We start from the raw sequence: 14,135 nt of genomic DNA on the forward strand, positions 1-14,135 counted from the left end.
CCCTCAATCAGTGTTTCAACAGCATGAAAGGCGTCAATAAAACAGCTTTTAAACAATGTCACGTAGCATCACATTTACCTCAGGAGTCATTCAAAGTCCACAGCTGTTAGTTCACTAGAGAGATTAACTCTTTCACTAAATATATGCACTATATTAGCCTAAATATTCATAATATACTACTGAACCTGTTAGTGATGTCTGGATTATTTAATGCATGTTTACATTTATACACAGTTTGACAGTGTATAAATGATTATCTTTCAACAACGAATTGGAGAAAAACATAATTTTATAACTAGATTTAGAAGTTAATGCAAAAACTTCCTTATGTGAAGTCTACAAGTTTGCATTCAATCTGTTATTTGAGTGTTGATTATTATATCAAAAAATAAATTGCAACTGAATTTAGGCTAATAGTTTGGGCTAATATTAATGTGCAAGTAAGGGTTCCCTACATAGTTTACAGCAATATCTTTAAAAAACGTTTAGTTTTAATTGACATATATATATATATACTTTTGAACTTTTAGGGGTGTAACGGCACACAAAACCTCAGTTTTGAAGTCACGGTTCGGTATTCGGCATTATGTTAAGCCCGCCCACCGACTCAACACACGCTGTGATTGGCCTGACCAGAGTTTGGTTTTTCCAGCTCTCAGGTCTACCGAGAGTTGCTAGACTACACTCGCTGCAAAATAAATGTTCTGCCGCTAGGGTGCGTCTAGATTTCTAGGCTAATATATATATATATATATATATATATATATATATATATATATATATATATATATATATATATATATATATATATATATATATATATATATATATATATATATATATATATATATATATATATGGTATTGTTCTTCTGAGTAAACTATGAATACATTTTAAATCGTTCGAAAAACACTAGTTTTGTATCATTTGAAACGTTCAGAGTAATTTTCAAACTGATTCAGATCTTTCATTGAAAAGAATCGGCTCGTTCATTAAAAAGGCATCGCTATCACAACTATGTTTTTATGAAATGTATTGGAGTAAATGTATGATATTATGCTTTGGAATGTAATAAAGTCAATAACTGTGTCCCACAGATACTTGAAAAATGCACTTATTTTCAGTAATGAAGTAAAAATGCTTTGTTGCTGTCCACCACTGCAAATATAAACTGTATTGATTTTTCTTCTTTAGCTCAAAACGTAAAAAACAAAAAAGGTTGAGCAAATGTGCAACTGCCTTGGCTCTGTTATTTAAAAGGCAGGACATCTATTGCTAAAGTCACCACATTGATTTTTCTTTTAATTTGCCTTCAAGTGGTCCATCTTGCCCCCCTTATACTGTCTCTGGTCATTCTGTTTTATTGATCTATGAAAGCCAAATTGAAGACTTTCCACTCCCTCTGGTTGAGAATCACTGTTCTACATATCTCCAAAAAAAATTTCCCTTTGTCTGTGTGTCTGTGCTCCCTCTTTCAGCGAGCAGAGGACAAACTGGTCCTATCTGGCAGCTGTTAGGGTCTGTGGCTGTCTGCTAGCTACAGGCTGGACGCCCACAGAAATACAAGAATGAGAGACACCGTTGTTCGGTTCAGCAGGCCTAAAGGCATGAAAAGCAGCCCAGCTCCCTCGCACCTTAAAAGAGCTCAGCTTTAAATCCCAACACTTTCAGATACACCTCTGGATCTGTCTTCTGATGTCGTATTCTACCAGCTCTGCACTTTCATCCTCGGTTCCTCTAAAGTCTTCTTCCTTACACTCATGGAGGTTTCGTTGCTGTGTGTTGCCTCTATGAGGGGTTTTAGGTCTGACACCCTGTAAAGCTGCTTTGTGACAATGTCTATTCGCCCAAAAAGTACAAATGAATTTAAAGTTGTATTTAAACGCATATACCTGATTAAGCTCATGAGTTGTCAATAAAAAGGTTTTATATATTTTACAAGTATCGATAGTGTGCTTAAAATGGTGTAATTTTTTTATATTTTTATGTTTATATTTTTTTTATCGTCGCTGTCCGATGAAAACCACGTATGTCCATTTTGCAGATTTTGAGATTTTTCGACGGATTGAATGTCCAGGTTCATTTCCGTATACAGTGTGCTTCACATATCTAAATGGCCAATGAAAAGTTGTGAAATCATGTCATCTGATTTTCACGTATATCCATTTGGTGTCAAAGCTGTCAATCACGCCGCGTATCTCCCGCCCTGTGGAAGCATCTCGCCGGTCTCGTGAAGTTGCATCTTAATTTTCACTTTTCTTTTCTGCAGTACATTGCCAAATAAACATAGCCTGGTGAGACAATGACTTTCCTTCATCGAGGTAAACGTTTCCCCCCTGACACCAGACGTACGTCTAGGAGTGACAAAATTACGGTAGGACTGTACAAACAAAGTATCTGTCTAGCATTACCATGTCAGTGTATTGATTCATTGTCCCTTCATAGTTTGCAAGAGACATTTAATAAATGTATAATTAATATTAAATAAACTAAGCGTATTTAATAAACTAAGATGTAGGCTATTTAATAAACTGAGCGTATTCCTCTGTCAATATGAAACGCGACTTGGCCATTCTATTTAATGATCGGAAGAACGCGTATCGACCACCGTTACTGTAAAATATGCACGTATGTCCATTTAAACTCAATTTTGGTCAAATGTGGATTATATCATTACACTGGCAAGAATATGGTTACATGTAAAGATGCCGTACCAAGTATGACAACGCTACATTCAACTGCTTTTGAAATACAGTGTTTTTTTCACTTCCTGAAAAGTAAGCGTTTTGGACATACGTGAGTTTCATCGGGCAGCGACGTTATATTTTATGAATTACCACAATAAGCAATATGTACTTCTTACAAATACTTTTTCTAGCTCCAGAGGAACTGTGCAATGTAATGTAAACACATACTGTGTTGCAAAAAAACACACAAAAAAAACATTGTGACAACCTGCCATTGCCTTGCAAAGACAAATGTGTTACTTACGCCCACATGCACCTGTTTCATTGATGCTGAGTGACAAACTCACGCCACATCTGTAACTGGGTCTACACCACACATTTCTGACAACACGCACAGCTCCCTGCCATTTACAGTAAATTCACATCTATCTCTACCAGCATCATTATCTTGCTTACTTGCAAAAATATCGCATTTGCACACACATCCTGTCACAAATTCTCAGGTGGGGAAATACATAGTGTCCGAACTCATAGCTGCCAATTAAATGACCTGAATGACAGGTTGTCGGCAAAACCACACAAAAAAAAACCCCACACTGTTCTGACCGAATGAAAAGATACATCAGAAAATAGAGATGATAGTGCAGTAGTGAGTGTGTACAAAAGTAAGAGTGTAAGTGTGTTTCCACACAAGCACATGCACTTGTGTGCCGCCCTGTTGAGCTCATACAGTGAGAAGCTTTGATGCATGACTTTCCGGAGCTTTACGTGGGACCACATGTTTGAGCTTCTATACTGTACAACACAGAAACTATTCAGAGTGCTCACTGAGTGGGAGAAAGTGAAAGATGAGTTGTGCATCTGATGAGGCTCAAAAACCTTTCTGATGCTCTTGAGAGCTTTATAGGAACAGTTCACAGCAAAGAGAAAACTCTCTCATCTTTAACTTTCACATGCCATTCTAAACCTTACTTTCTTCAGTGGAACACAAAAGGAGAAATTCTGTAGATTGTGCTGGTTGCTCTTTTCCATGCAATTACAATGAATGGGGACCGAAGATTTCAAGCTTCAAAAAGGGGTAAAAGCGCCATTAAAGTAGTCCATAAGTGCATATACGTCTTCTAATGTAATGAGTGAGGAACACACAGGTCTGAAACAACATTTTGGTTGGTAAATGAGTAGAAAATGACAAACTATCCCTTTAAATCAACTCAATCAGTCTGAATTGTGAATTAATGAGTTTCAGACCCATTTTATGAACTAGTTCAAGTGATTCTTTAAGAAAGATCTGACTCAAAAGAACGATTCTGTATGTGCGGTTTCATTAATTTCAGTTCAATGAATTAACACAAAGCTATTGTATGACTGGTAGTATAGCGCAGAGTAGTCCAGACAACTTTTATGATTATTTTATGGTGATTTAAAGCTTCAGTCCCCATTTATTGTAATTTGGCAGAAATTAGCAACCAGCACAGCCTTCAAAGTTTCTTCTCTTGTGTTCCACAAAAGAAACTCATACAGGTTTGAAACAATGCAAGGGTGAGGAAATGAAGTCTTTTAATTTTTTGGGTCAAGTATTGCTTTTACAGAGACTGGAGAGGGATTCTGGCACTTCCCTCTCACTTCACTTTTAATGCTCCACAGTTTGCTTTTATGTCCTCGGATCTTCTGAGAGAATTATTTCTCCTTTCACGCTGATTAAATCTTCAGGGTAAAATAACAGAGGGTTATCTCAAACCGCAGATACTCAAAGCAGTGTTTGAGCATTATTGAATTTAGAGAGTGAAACATGGCTAAGAGTTATAAGGTCATATGGAGAGGCAGGAAATGCTCTAGTAGAAATTCAAAACAAGAACGTTTCTGGCATTCAGAGTACTCAAATTACTTCTAAAGTGCCCACTTAAAAATGAAGCTAGAAACTTCCAAGAATAATACTCTATTCCTAGACACTTTTGGTAACTGGCCAACGGCCTGGATTTGGGAACAGGAAGTGATGTCAGTTCCTCATTGCCAGGAAAACCAAATCTGATACAGCATTTCTAAAGGGAAGCAAACAAACCCTCTAACTCAATATACACAAAACTACAATTCCCTACCATTGTTCCTGGATGTGAAAAAACAATTCACCCTATACATTCTTAAAGGGATAGTTCACCCTGAAATGAAAATAAAGCCATCTTTTACCCACCCTGCTGTTGTTCAAATGTCCTATGGCCTTCTATCTTTTTCGGACCTCAAAAGCAGAAATTTTAAAAAATAGTCCTGCACGCGCTCCTTCCTATAATGGCAGTGAATAGCGACCAGGCTAAAACATTACAAAAAATATACAAAAGTATCACGCAATGATACAGTGAGACGCGCCATATATGGAAAGTGTTCATGAGGCATACTATAAGGTTTTGCGAGAAAGAAACAGTATTATTCAGTCAAAATACTGAGCTCCCCCGTTACTCTGTGCACGCTCCTGTGATGAGTGCAAGCCATCAGCACTGACTCAGCAGCCCCTCACGCAATGTTGTCATGACAACCGGTACACAATATTCACTTCAGGAGGTTTTATTATTATTATTATTATTATTGTATTATTGTATTATTTCTTATCATATACCTTATAGAAAAGACGAGAGTCGCGTTTGTTTCAATTGAGCCAGATTTGTGTGTGTGTGTGTGTGTGTGTGTGTGTGTGTGTGTGTGTGTGTGTGTGTGTGTGTGTGTGTGTGTGTGTGTGTGTGTGTGTGTGTGTGTGTGTGTGTGTGTGTGTGTGTGTGTGTGTGTGTGTGTGTGTGTGTGTGTGTGTGTGCTTATCCTGGGTACCATGACAACAGTGCGAGTTATAGTAAGCATGAGCGCCGGCGCTGGCTGACGGCTCGCACTCACAGGAGCGTGCACAGAGTAACGGCCGAGCTCAGTGTTTTGACTGAATAATACGGTTTCTTTTTAGCAAAACCTTATAGTATGCCTCCTGAACACTTTCCATATTTGGCGTGCTTCTCACTGTATCATTACGTGATACTTTTGTATCATTTTTGTAATGTTTAGCCTGATCGCTATTCACTGCCATTATAGGAAGGAGTGCGTGCAGGACTATTTTTTTAATTTCTGCTTTTGAGGTCCGAAAAAGATAGAAGGATAGGGTGAGTAAAAGATGGTTTTATTTTCATTTCAGGGTGAACTATCCCTTTAATATGTGTTCTATGACATAATATGAATGACTCTGTGTAGCTACATATTGTGTCAGTCATCTTGTATTAATAATCATGTTATTACTATGTAACTACCATAGGGCTGGGCGATATATCGGATGACATTGTTAGGCGCATCTCGTCAGTAAAGCCGGTTCCTTGATTAGTAGTAAATAGCCATCACCTGCTTTCAGATGGAGCGGCATTTACTACACAGAGCCGTAGTTCACAGACAAGCTGAGCCATATCGCATTAATTATCACGGACGTATCGCCTGCGATAATTAATGCGATATGGCTCAGCTTGTCAGTGAACTATGGCTCTGTGTAGTAAATGCCGTTCCATCTGAAAGCAGGAGATGGCGATTTACTACTAATCAAGGAACCGGCTTTACTGACGAGATGCGCCTAACAATGTCATGCGATATATCGCCCAGCCCTAAACTACCATGTAATAACTTGTATTTTATATTCACGTATTTTTCAGCCCGTAATTTTTTTTACAATCCAATCCATTTACAATAGATAAAACCAATTCCCACCCTACATGTATTCTCATTGAATACCCTCTTTCACTTCAAAAGCAATACTGTAAATTATAGAATTGGTTTACGAGCACCATTTCACATTAAAATACATCATCAGTATTTTCAGACACACCTTGAACAAAAACAATGTTCCAACCATTACATAACCTGAAACCCGATCATGTGCAGCAAAGCAATAAAAAATATGTTTTTACTTCAACTAAACCACCGAAAGTCTAGTCTCATGACAGTAAATGGGAACAGAGGAGGATGTAGGCTCTGAGAGGTCAGAGATTTAGCATGGTGAACTCTATCTACATAAACCATAAGGAAACAAATCTTTGTTTTCATATAAAATGAGCGATTAAGGCCAATCCTCTAAACATTTTGCCTCTTTCCTTCTCTATGAAATTCCCAGGCTCTGTGAAGCTACATCAAGCACATTTAATGAACACAATATTCTTCCTGCTTGTGTTTTTATCTGTAATCACTAGACCTACGCTGCTTATCCTACTGTAACTCACTCCCAGTCCAGCCAGAGGCCACAAATACAGGAAGCCAATGTACTCCTTCACAGGGAATAGAGGGAGTTCAATTCATCTGTCGGTGGATGAAATATGGTTTCACAGAATGCCACTGAGGAGCAACTTGTAGGTGAAGAGAGGGGGAGAGAATATGGATGAAAGACAAGAAAGGTGGTGGGAGGTAATTCTGTACGCTGTTAGCAGATGTCACAAACTTTAACATCAGTGTGATGTTAAACCAGCATGTATCAAATGCCAGAGAAGCTATTTTAACATTAAGTGGTTGGTTTTAAACAACTCAATTCTCAGCTACAGTTCTTTTTTGAAAACATGAGGGCAAGAAAAAATTCATGTCTTAGAGAGTATAGTGGGCTGATCAAGGTATATGGCGATGACTTTGTTTCAAAACAACTGATATGCTGAATGCCGACATATACATTATTACAAAATTATTTTTCGACAGATTAATTTGTCCCTTATAAAGTTAGTGACCAACTAGCGAATAACTACTTTTAACTCGCATTTGGCACCTGATGAGTGTTAATTTTGGACCCATTTGGCAGCCATCTAGCATCCTGTAGGAACTGCAAATGACAGATTTAAGATGCACTTCAGAGGCAACAATGGTAATAGTCACTTATGTGGCACATAAATAGAAACATCTTTTGAACCCTGTACGACACTTGGGTCACAATACACAACAAGGTTTGTCATCGTCTTCTCATAGCAGTGCACATACTACACAACACAACACTGACAAGGTGCACAAACTACAAGACATTTGGTCAAGAGGCAGTACAAACCATCAGAGAATGGTTTTCTTTCATAAATTCACGTGTGATTTCGAGATTTTTCCATTAATACCGTCTGCACTGTGATTGGCTGGATTAGTACCACCTTGTCTTTGCATTGCACACGTCTGTGACTACTCGAGACAGGCTCAGATCACGTCGCCGACTTGCTCATACTTTAAGAGCATCGGCGTCCACAACAAGCACCAATTTGGTCGCGTTCCAGGGGTTTTGTCGTAGACCTTGAAAATTTGTCTGCGACAGCAAAATCCAGCCAAAAGTCGTGTAGTGTGAGCTTGACTTAAACGAAATGCTTCAGACTGAGTAACCCTTTGTTCCATGTCCAAATATGTTACCAGGTGTATTTTTGTGAGGGGATAAAGGGCTGTAAATCAGTGTCTGGGCAAACAGTAAAAAAAGTTCAGGGACAATCATGGCATTGAACAGGGTTTCAGACGTTCAAGCGTGTATCGATGGGGACACATCTTTCATTTCTGAGGCAGGAGGAAAGAGAGGGGAAGAGGCAGCTCCGAGGTCAGAGTAAAATTCATGACCACCGTTACTGGTCTAGAGAGACGGCAAAGCTCACATAAGACTTGCCCTCTGTCCCGCTCTCATTTGGTTTCTCTCTCTCTCTCACCGGTACTCCTAAGGTAGGTATAAATCAATGGTCTTTGAAGTAAAAGATGACATGGTCACTTCCCAGAGGATAGGAGAAGAAAAGAAAAGAAGAGAGGAGAGGAGAGGAAGACTCTCAACAAACAGGTCGACAGCTGCTCCATACAGACCTGCACATGTGTGTGCATGACCGGCTTTAATGTCCGCCCCTCCGAAACATACAGTCCACCTTTCTGACACACACGTAAAGAAACAGGAATGTATGCATCATACATCAACATGCACATGACAGGGGAGATAGAGAGCAGCATAGCACCAAGAGTACAGGAAAGATGCATCCAACACATTCTCATGGAAAATGTTTTGGCAAATTGGTTCCACGACATTATGTGGTGGAAATCAAATGTTGGAATATGTTGCAACATATTTGGAATAAAATGGCCTTGGAAAAGAGGTACACTAACTTTTGTTTAAAAAAAAAAAAAAAGGGAAAAACTCAACTATAGCCAGGTTTCCATCCAAGGATTTTTTTTGCTAAAAAATGTTTGCATCAAAATCTTTACCGATATAGCTGATGGAAGTGCCAATTATATTTTTTTTTTTGCAAATGTCAACACAATCTTTTTCCGTCTAACTTTAGCGTATAAAATCTATGCCAATACTTCAAATGTCGTGAAAAAATTGTTTGGAAACACTTTTTTTTCTTTTAAAAAAGAGCTTTAAAGGGGCTATATGCGTTTTTCTGAAATTTAAACTCGCGACTGACACCTGTGGCCAAAAAACAGAACTGCTCTTCATTTCTGCTCGCTCTCGCAGCGCGCGCTCGTACGTACACACTTCACAAGTCATCTGCTGCAAGGAGGTCAACATTATGTTTACAGAGGTAAGAACAGTCAAATACATATATTGTTTGAGATAAGTGTTCTCTTATCAAAACGTCAAACGTGTAGCTGACAAACTACACAAAAAATGTATACATTAAATAAATAAATAAACCCATTTCGCCATTGGCCTACACGCTGATGAAGGGCGCACAGACCGAAACTTTCGTAGAATATTAAAAACACAAATCTGAGCACTGTCCTTGACGACTGAGCACTGTCCTTGACCACTTATTATACACAAGTAGCTTACTATCACCAAGTATGAAAGACACATATACATAATACTATTTAGCAATATTTATTGACTACATGTGTGAAATATGTGAAATAAAATGCATCACAATTTACATCTTCATTTACCTCTTATTTTTTGTTAAGATATAGAAACAACAAACAATATAATGTAGCTTTACACGGCTATATAATAAATAATCCATCAGTTTTATATAGCGCTTTTCTAGACACCCAAAAAGACTTTACATTACTGATGCACTATTCATATTTTTGTTTTTTATATATACATAAATAAATATATATAAAATTCTAAATCTTATCTTGATGCATCATTTCTGAATGAAAATAAGAATAAGAAAAAAAGCCATTTCTGGGTCATTTCGTATTCCCAACACAGATCTGAGCTCCCTCCAAGGCTCAAATGCGAAGCCGATGTTCACTCTAGTCCGCCGGTCTCTCAATCTTCGACCTTTTTTGGCCACTTGTCAGGGGTTTAACTTTTTTAGTCTTCTGTGGAGTTACTGTTGGTGTCCGAGTTGTCCTGGGTCTCTTCTGTGTATTCGTTAAATCCATTGCACTGCTTGCGAGTGTAGGCTACTTGCTGACTAGCGGTGGTGGCCGAGTGATCTGAAACGTTTAACATGAACGCGCTTGACGTCACATCCGCAGACAGCGCGGGAAAAGACGACCCGTCAGAAAATATGAAAAATAGGATACAGGCTTATAGGTGCACCCACTGTGAGCGGACAAGGTGTCAGTATGCTCATCAGGAGATGTTTGAGTCATAAATGGTAAAATAAAAAGGCTATAGTTACGTTTATTTTGGGGAAAAAGTTGCATATAGCCCCTTTAACGTAAATGTGGTGTCACATGACATTTGTGGCATTGCTCCTGTTAAAGTACCGTTTCCCTGTAGTTTAAAGGCACAATTTATTATTTTCATATTATTAAATTGTATATTAAATAATTGTATTGCTATTGGTAAGAATAAGATGTGTTACCTCTAAAACATCAGACAAAACCTATGCGACAATGCGTTTTTTTAGGGATGATGTCATTATGCCCATCATTTTATCAGTAAAAGGCTAATTGGATGGAAACCTGCTGGAGACAGCAAATTGCGTAAAATTGCATATTCACTTTTTTGATAACAAAACTTGGCTTATGTGACAGATGTCATTCTAAAAAGAATAAATGTTATATTTAATGATGGATTTTAATAAACTGAGAGTCTGGGTCTGCAACAAGGGCAAAACATTTAAAGCTACGCATAGTAGTCACTAGTCTGTTACATTTGAATAAATATCAACCTCCAAAGTTGAAGAAGCAGCCAAATACAAACGTTTGCAATAAATCACCAAGATCAATAGAGAAAGACGAAGACAGACACATCTCTCTAAGAAGGCTATTGTTTTGGCAGTTACTTCATCATAATCAATAGTTAATCGATCAAAAGCACCATGGAACAGCAGGATATTTCGTGGTGTTTCATTGGTAGAAAATAGTCCACCATTCAGTCAGGCAGGAAAGTGCTTTTCAATGATACTTGTACAGCTTGTTCCCCGTAGCGCCTCTTACCGTAATGGCAAACTAAACATTCCTCTGACCTCACTGCATTGTCAGCATAAGAACAGCACAGCACTACTGGCTGACTCCTCAACAATGGGGTGCACAAAGGGGAACATGCGTTTTCAATAGTTTTTAGCATATACATAGTTTTTTTTTTTTTTTTGCTTTTAATAAGAAAACAGTCCCTCTTTGAGGTCCTTGGATACACTCAAGTACTCCAGTTCTCTTGTTCAAACGTACAAGAAATTCAAGACAAGGCTAAATGTCTTCATGAAGATTTGTTGTTCATGCATGAGTAAATTGCATCAGTAATGTTCACAAAGAAACACACAAGGACACGTAGAAGAGTCTCTTTTGTAATAGCACCTGAATAAACTTGAGGCAACTGTTTTCTGTAGCACATAAACAGGGAAAGAGAAGGTCCAATATCAGAGTAAACACTCCAAGTCCTGTGGCTGTTTGTACAGTGATTCTTCTTCCCTCCACGGCAGCTCTTCTACTAGGACTCTCCTCAGATAAACAAAGACGTCATGTTTCTCAAGTCATCGGTTGAGAGCCGCCACATCCTCTTGGAAGATATGCTCCAAACCTTCCAAAAGCGCTGAAACGAACTTAACCATTCAATTAGATGCATTTCTGAACATACTGTATGTAGATTGACTGATGTTTTTAGTTTCAAACTATCTTTGGAAGAACCCTGCTAACATTGTAAATAAATGATTTTTTTTTATTATTATATTTTTTATAAATTGTTTCAATTTCAATTTTAAAACTAGAATAAAACGAAATTTATATTTATAATATTAACCCTCTGGTGCTCTTCGTTTAGGGGTTGCATTGGTTGTCTTCCCGGTCATAAGTGACCGGACACCTAAAAATTAAACTTCCTCCACCCCAGTAAAACCAATGCAATTTATTTTTCTTCAATAATATTTTGAGATGATTTGATGGTATTTTTCAATATTTATGCAATAATTATGGTCTATTTTTGCCATTGAAAGTTATAAAAAAATAAATAAATTGTAATTTAAAAAATAAATAAATAAATTATTGCAGTATTTCAGGTTAAAATAGAGACTAGGCCTTCAAAATAATTTTTTTCAAGGCAGATTAGCGCCCTCTTTTGGAATTATTTAAGAAATCAAGCAACCATGGGTGTAATCACTAGAGGTCTCTATGGAGAATTCCCTAGGTCTCTTTTGAACACATTTAATTATTTCTTTTTTTTTGATGGATTTGAATATATATTTAAAAAAATCTCAAAAACTATTTATTATAAAGTTTTAGATTTTTTTGTTGTTGTTAGAAATATAGATTTTTTCTGTGAATTTGTGTTTTTGCAGATTTCCCATTCATTTCTAATGGTGTCATTAATGACCGAAGAGCACAAGTGGCACACTTAGCATGCTTGAATCATGCCCTCACTTTTTTGTGTGTTAACATACCTAATGCTAGAAAAGTCACCAAGTTTCATATTTTTCAGATGAAGCTGTGATTTTTAAAAATTCAAAATGTGGTTCATAGGCTCAGTTTTTCATAGGTGTGTGTGTGTGTGTGTGTGTGTGTGTGTGTGTGTGTGTGTGTGTGTGTGTGTGTGTGTGTGTGTGTGTGTGTGTGTGTGTGTGTGTGTGTGTGTGTGTGTGTGTGTGTGTGTGTGTGTGTGTGTGTGTGTGTGTGTGTGTGTGTGTGTGTGTGTGTGTATAAGTGTGCGTGTGTGTGTGTGAGTGGATGTGTCAATATCACACTGTTGATGTTTTAGAGTGTCACTCCTTTACTGCTGTGTACTTTTTTTCAGCATTGTGGCCGATTTGTAGATTGTACACACAAATATTCAGAGAATTTTTGTGTTTTTGCCGATTTCCCATTCATTTCCTATGGTCGGTCATTTATGACCGAAGACAATGAACGCTACTTATTTTTTTACGACCAATTAGCATGCTCGAATCATGACCCCAATTTTTTTTTGTGTTTATATACCTAATGCAAGAAAAGTCACCAAGTTTTATATCATTCCGATGAAGCTGTGATTTTTAACATTTCAAAACAGAACATTTTCCGGTCAGAAATGACCGAAGAGCACCAGAGGTTTAATATTAATATAGGGATCACTGGTGTATTAATAGTAATAATAACTATTAGTAGTAGAAATGTCTGATGGCACTCATGACAAGGTGGGCTCACAATAAATAAAGACTGTTCTGTAAGGTTAGTCAGGAAGGGCACGCTGAGGAAATGAGCATGTTGAATCAGTGTTTCACAAGCAGTAAAACACTCATGGGCATACCATCAGCCCTTTTAAGGTCAGAGGGCAGGCAGTCGATAACAGACAAGTCAAAAGTCAGCCCTCCTTCTTCCAAGCACATCTTTGGTACTCAGAAGATAGAATGAGGTAAAAAGGGTTGGATGAAGTGTAAAGTTCTGATGAATAGAATCAGTTATCGTCAGATAAAGCCCTGTCCCAAATGGCAACCTAAACCCTTCCTACGAGTCCATACTTTCGCGATGTAACATCGCTTTGACTATCGAGAACTAGTCTGCTGCTGCGAGTTCATTTTATTACCGATTAGTTACTGTCAGAGACGTCACTTCACAGTAGCGAAAAAAATATTACCCACAAATCCACAGACATGAAAATGAATTCTTGAAAACATGTCAACAAACACATGGAGGAAGAACTTGCCCTCATGTTGCGCTAGCTTCATACCTGGCTTTGGCAGCTGGGACATCCCAGATCAGCTAGATTTCAGATCAATTTCGGTTGGGAATCTGTTGTATTATCTGCTGGGGCTTTTTGTTGCATAGTCGAAAACTAGTCAACAAATGGTGACAAGCTTTTTTTATCAATATAATTTTTAGCACATTGCTATGTGGTAGCTAGGGTGTTAAAGGTATCCCTAACTTGTTTATTTTTCCAAGTGGTCACTTCAAAGTCACAACAAAAAGTAGCTATAGAGCTCCGGAGGTCAGGTGACACCTTCTGACCTCGCCAGCATGAGTTTCAAGGCAGCGGAGTTCACTGCGCACTTTAATTCAAAAGACATACTTGTACATAGCAAAACTTAATAGATTAAACATAACAGATCCCTATAATGCCCCCGGGGTGCTTTTCGCGTGTATCGA

General features: G+C 37.9%; 1 protein-coding gene across 1 annotated transcript in view; it reads right to left on the reverse strand.

Moving 5' to 3' along the window:
- tgfbr3 (transforming growth factor, beta receptor III) overlaps positions 1 to 14,135 on the reverse strand; it is a 135,194-nt gene that overhangs the window by 92,765 nt on the left and 28,294 nt on the right. The window lies entirely within an intron of this gene.

This window comes from Gobio gobio (assembly GCF_949357685.1).
Source record: "Gobio gobio genome assembly, chromosome: 17".
Taxonomy (NCBI): domain Eukaryota; kingdom Metazoa; phylum Chordata; class Actinopteri; order Cypriniformes; family Gobionidae; genus Gobio; species Gobio gobio.